The 6,138-nt window shown below is 33.1% G+C and overlaps 1 long non-coding RNA gene across 1 annotated transcript; it reads right to left on the bottom strand.

Annotated features, from left to right (window-relative positions):
• Positions 1-1,064: 1,064 nt before the first annotated feature.
• On the bottom strand, positions 1,065-3,117 carry LOC145554778 (uncharacterized). The gene is made up of 3 exons (XR_014090769.1): positions 2,836-3,117; positions 1,865-1,990; positions 1,065-1,778 (listed from the first exon to the last, which is right to left on the bottom strand). It is a non-coding gene; the product is annotated as an uncharacterized LOC145554778 (long non-coding RNA).
• Between the last annotated feature and the right edge of the window lie 3,021 nt (positions 3,118-6,138).

Below are 6,138 nucleotides of genomic sequence, written 5' to 3'. Positions count from 1 at the left end.
GAAGAAAGAAGAAAAGCACAGAGTAAAATATATAGCACCAATTAAACTAAAGCAGGGCAGCTCCAGAGAACATGAACCATGTGGTTTGCAGTGGAGTTTGTTGTGTGGGATAATTAATGATGTGAGGATGAGGTCTTGTTCCACGGATGTGTGTGGGTGACTTTACAGTCTTTGCAAATGAAACCACCCCAGTCCATCTTCCACAGTTACTCTCTGAGCTGACAGACAGTATTTATCCCTAAAGGTCAGAGGAAATGTTATTAAATAAATGTGGTGAGATGGCATTCTAGTTTTCATTAACACGTTTAATTAAAAGGGCGATCCAAATTGACCAGAAAAATGTTGTTAATTACCAGTGGGAGGCCCTGCTGTGAGTTTTGTTTTACAAGCCCTTATATAAATGAACAGGATTTGTTAAAGTTAAGTTACAGTTTAATCTGTTGTCTCATTTCCAAAAGTCTTTAAGCATCTAATCTGTTGCTAATTTGGAGATTCTGTGTAGTTCTCCTTCACAGAATAACATTTTCTAATTGGGTCACAGGTGGATTCGTTCCACGGTAAAATGACTCCTGATGGCAACAGGACAAGATTTTCCAGGGTGAGATGAAACTCCAAAATGCACTGTTCAGAGTTTTATATGTAAAAAATAAAGCTGAACATGTCATTTTCCTTTCACTTCAAAATTATGCACGACTTTGATGAGCTACCAGTTGAAAAATACTTTAAAAAATTTGGATTGTATTATGGAAAAACGTAAAAACGTTTAGCGGTATCAAGGCTGTTTGAAGATATCAGTGTGAAATACTCAATGTTACAGAACATTTTCCTCCATGCAAAAACATATTCTAAATGTTTTCAATATAAATAAATAGTCTTACTTCAATTTTAGTTCAGCACATTATAAATATGTGTAAAACCTGAAACTTAACAAAGGTGAGGTGAAAAAGCAGTGATGAAAATAGATTGATAACCAAAACTGCAGGTTTCTCTCTGATTACCTATGATGATCTCTGTCGCCACCACGTGGTCAAACATGATTATTTAAACAGAACTAAGTATAGAAATGGGCAGAGGCAGGAAACTTTATTTTAATTTCAAATATAAAATGCAATAAAAGAAAATCCAATGATTCTTGTTCGTCAACATCCAAACAGCTGCTCTTCACTAAGTGAACAGAGAATAAGAAGGAGTACAGAACCTGGCAGATGGCTGACGGAGTCACTACCGCCATCTACTGTTGGCCTTCGGCATGACAACAAAGACCACAAAAAAAAACTATCAGTTATTTATTTATGTGCTTTAGAAGATTAGATTTATATAATACACGATGCACAAAAGAAAAATATTATGAACAGGTGAATCTTAACAAATCAGAATAAGTGATTTTTTTTAAAAGTAATTAAGTTCAAAAAGTGATATTTGCATGAAATCTGATGTCCCTGTTTTTTAACAAAATCCAAAATGTTTAAAATACATATTTTGTATCTATCTGTATCTGTATCTATGCATAAAACATAGATGGAATCCTATTTGAAAATCCAAAAAAGATGATTTTTAAAATACTGTCCTTGTACTGTAAGAGAGAAAGCAAAATATATGTCTGATTATTGATCTATACACAAGTATTTGTTTCATTTCTTTGTAGCTCTGTTCATGAACTGAACATGAAAGGCTTCATGCTCCTTCCTCTTCATGGTCCTCAGCATCCTAACCATCCCTCTTTCTGGCAGCCTGATTCACTCTGACATCTGAGTAAACTATTTCCTCCTCAGCATCACCTGAAAGAAGCAAAATACACACAACATATGGGATGTGCATTACTATTAATGCTCTACAAAAGATTTCAGCTGTATTATTTTCTCACCTTCTGTGATATCTGTGGGGTTTCTTCTTATTTTCAGTTTAAACAGTTTGATGCCAAGAAACAAAACCAAAAGAAGAAGCAGAACGGCTGCACTTGCTGAGACGATCACAGCTGGAAAATGAGCCTCTAGAAAAAAACAGACATCAAGTCATCAGAAATATCTATGTACCATGAAGACTTTGTCATATGGAAATGGAAGAATAAATTATGCAGAGCATTTTATTTGGAAAAAATTGCACAATTTGGAAAAAGAATTAGGGCTGCACAGTGGTGCAGTTGGTAGAGCTGTTGCCTTGCAGCAGGAAGGTTCTGGGTTCGATTCCCGGCCCCGGTCTTTCTGCATGGAGTCTCCATGTTCTCCCTGTGCATGGTGGGTTTTCTCCAGGTACTCCGGTTTCCTCCCACAGTCCAAAAACATGACTGTCAGGTTAATTGGTCTCTCCAAATTGCCCCTAGGTGTGAGTGTGTGTGTGCATGGTTGTGTGTCTCTGTGTTGCCCTGCGACAGACTGGCGACCTGTCCAGGGTGACCCCGCCTCTCGCCTGACACGCTAGCTGGATATAGGCACCAGCAACCCTCCCGACCCCACTGAGGGACAAGGGTGAAAGAAAATGGATGGATGGATGGAAGTTTTATCTTTTCCAACCACAAAGTGCCATTTTATAGATTTTAATAGAAATTTGACATTGCAGTTTAACTCCTTGTAATTGGGCCTCTGTCTCTTTAAGAAACTCCTGATCTTTCTAAAGCTCGGCCTGTTCAGGAAGTCTTCACAACATGGCTCCTCGATTAACTCTGCAAAGGAGCTGCACTTTGAAAGCATTGTGAAGCTAAATGGTTGCCATGGAGATTAAAGGATTTCTCAAACATGCATGAAAGAATCAGTTGATTTTACATAACACTGCCCCTTTAAAGAAAATGGAAACAAAATGTAAAGTAATCAAACTAAATATAAGAATAAAACACATTACCTTCACAACTTGAAAGGTGGACGGTGATCTGTTTACTGCTGACCTTGTTCTGAACTTTACACTCCAGGTTTCCTTCCAGTCGACCATTTAAACTGATGGTGATGCTTCCATTATTTCCACTGGCAGGTTTAGTGTGTAGTAACGGATTATAATCCAGAGAAAAAGAGAACTGTGTGTGTTCTCCCTCTGCTGAGCAGCTGACTGTCCTCTGCTCTGGTGACAAACATTTATGAAACATGGCAGGTTGTGAAACTGGAGCTGGAAGACAAACACAGTTAAGATTATTAACTTTGTTTTTCTGTGCATCATTTAAGAAAAGTAATTATTTTCCTGCATTATTTAATATTCCATGGGTCAAACTGTAAATCACAATCATTCTTATAAAATGCAGTTAAATTTATCCTTGTCTTTTAAGGCAAAATAAATTAAATACAGCATAAAACTATGAATATTGTTCCTACCTATGATCTGAAGACTGATGTTGATTGCTTTGATGATTTTACCATCATTACCATGTAGCTCCATCTGATAAACTCCAGAATCATTCTCTGTGGTGTTTTCACACTTCAGTGTTTTATTTATGACGAATTGACATGATTTAATGTTCTTCAAAGTTGTTTTCGTACATGTGTTGTTTCCACACCTGAAAATTACTTCTTTATTTTTTATCAACGTAATCCTTGTATGAACTGGAAGGTAAAATATCAGAGGTTCTCCAGGTGCTGCATAACACTGACATTCTTTATCACACTGAGTTATATCACATGTCAATATCTCTAGAAAAGATTAAAAACAAGCAAACCACAAAGTTACAAGATAATACAAAACATTTCAATGTCTTTATTGTCACTGATGTTTTTTTTAATGCAAAAAGATCTGTTGCCATAGCAATTAACTGGTAACATTATTAAATATGTAATATATAAATACAAGTATTGCCAAATAATATTAAACAACAACTAATATCAGTAGGATAAGAAAATAAGATCCCTCAAAGTAAATTTTTTAAATATCTTGGTTCAGCGCTAAATGATCTAGTCTGAATAATAATAATAATAATAATAATAATAATAATAATAATAATAATAATAATAATAATAATAATAATAATAATAATAATTAATAAAAACTTGATAAATTAAGTTAAATGTACCTGTTGCTAAGATCACTGGAGCCAGAAATGTCATTACCATGTACATGAAAATCATTGTCTGTGAAAATAAGAAAAATTATAATCAAATAATTATGCATAACATGTTTTTTTATCCAAATACAAACCACTGACATTTAAACAGATTAATTTGTTGCCATATTAGTTCAGGTAGAATCATCAACATTATTTGTAGAGTAGATAAACATTTATAAAATCATTTTAAATATATTTTAAAAACTCAAATTCAGAAGTTTTCATAAAGCCAATATGATGTCATGACTTTAGAAACTTTACCTGCCACTAACAAGTACTGTAAGTTTCTGTTCAAAACGGTTTTATTGGAGAAAAACAAGAGATTTGGAAAAACGAGTTTATTTTATGTGATTTATTTCTAAGTTTTTTGTGTTTAATTCTTGCACCTGCGCATAATTTCAACTTTTGTTTGTATAATTACATCCCAAATTAAATTTGATCAAAATGTTCTACTCAAGTTCTCTGTACTTAAGTTGCTTTTTAATATTTACTCTTGCTTGAATAATTTTGTGGATGACTACATTTTGTTTCTTTTTGTATCAAAATATATTAAATTTATTGTAAATATTAAAGCAACTTAAGTACAGAGAACTTGAGTAGAACATTTGATCAAATTTGGTTTGAGTGAAGATGAACAAAGTTTTCTCTTCTTTTTTAATCAATCTCTTGTTTTACAGAGGCTCATAAAGTGTTAATAGTGGTTGCTTGATTTGAATTAAATGTTTTCTAGACAGAAACAAGTTGTTTTGTGTTCTGATTTTAATTCCCATGTCATTAAAAAGCTTTTAAAACATAAACCTGTTAATGCCATCATCTCAGACAAAGAGGTTTTTCATATTCATAAGTATCTCTGCAGACTGTAATATATGATAGTGTGTCATCTATACCCTCATATCTCACAATAATTATCTTGTTTTTCAATTTAAGCCCTCAGTGCCATGACTTTCTGCAATCGGCCGTCTCAGATCTCACACTTTCCAAAACTGCTTTACTTTATGAGACATTAGATGAATGTTAAGAACGCTGATAAAGATGACTTTCAAATTAAATGTGTCATCTTTAAAAAATATATATGCCGTGTTTATTGTGTTTTATTTCTTTAATGTCAGATAATAAAAATTAATAATCACTTTATTGGTGCAGAAAAGATTTGAAAGTGTATCAAAATACATTCACTTCTGTTGTTTGACTTAGAAATGTGACAATAAAAGATCAGCTTCTAGAAAACAAAACATGAACGTGAGTGAAGATGAATAAAGTTCATCTTCATATTAAAAGACTTTCTCTTTCTAACTGTTTATTCACTGTCACATGCTGTTTTTATTTTAATTATGTAAAGCTCTTTGAAATGCCTTGCTGCTGAAATGTGCTATATAAATAAAATTTTATTGATTTGATTGAACGTCTTCTCATGGATTAAATATTAGTATAGTAAATATGATTGAAACTAAAAATTATTATAAATAAGATAAATAAAATCTTAAAATTTTTTTACAGATTTTTAGCCAAAAATATATTGGCTGCACAAATGAAGAGAGAAACTAAATGTATAACAATTAAATCAGCCGTGTAAAACAGAGCCTCCAAAACAAAAGCTAAATTAATAAATGAAACAATAAAAATATTTAAGTCTTTTTTAGTTTGATAAGAAGATAATTTCATTCAGCTGGTTTCCATCTGCATAGCCGTAGTAATCTTAGTAAGTAGTTTAAAAAAGGTTTCAACCAAGCTACTTATAAAATATGTGTTATCTTTTGGAAAATAAAAGTAATGCACTCAACAAGATGTGGTTGGGCTATAATGGTCACATTGGCTGTAGATTTTTAATAAAAAGTGAAACTCACCTGAGTAGAAATGATATTTTTCACACTTGCATGTGATAGAAGATGGTCGTCTGTGAAGAGGCTGGTTAGTTTCCACTCACTGCAGGGAGGTTCAGCAGAAACCTTTATCTGGTCTGCAGGGAAGTGAAACAGCTGCTCAGTTAATGACGACTGAGTGGCAACATGATTATCGCTGATATTAACGCATCAGACAGGGCCGGACAATTGTTATTACCTAGAATTAAATATTTATATCAAAATATTGTGCATTTCATTATTTTTTTGTAGATATTT

This window comes from Poecilia reticulata, chromosome 14 (genome assembly GCF_904066995.2).
Source record: "Poecilia reticulata chromosome 14, P_reticulata-male-v2, whole genome shotgun sequence".
Taxonomy (NCBI): domain Eukaryota; kingdom Metazoa; phylum Chordata; class Actinopteri; order Cyprinodontiformes; family Poeciliidae; genus Poecilia; species Poecilia reticulata.
Note: the sequence above shows the minus strand (reverse complement) of the source record. Positions and strands in the feature narration are given on the sequence as shown.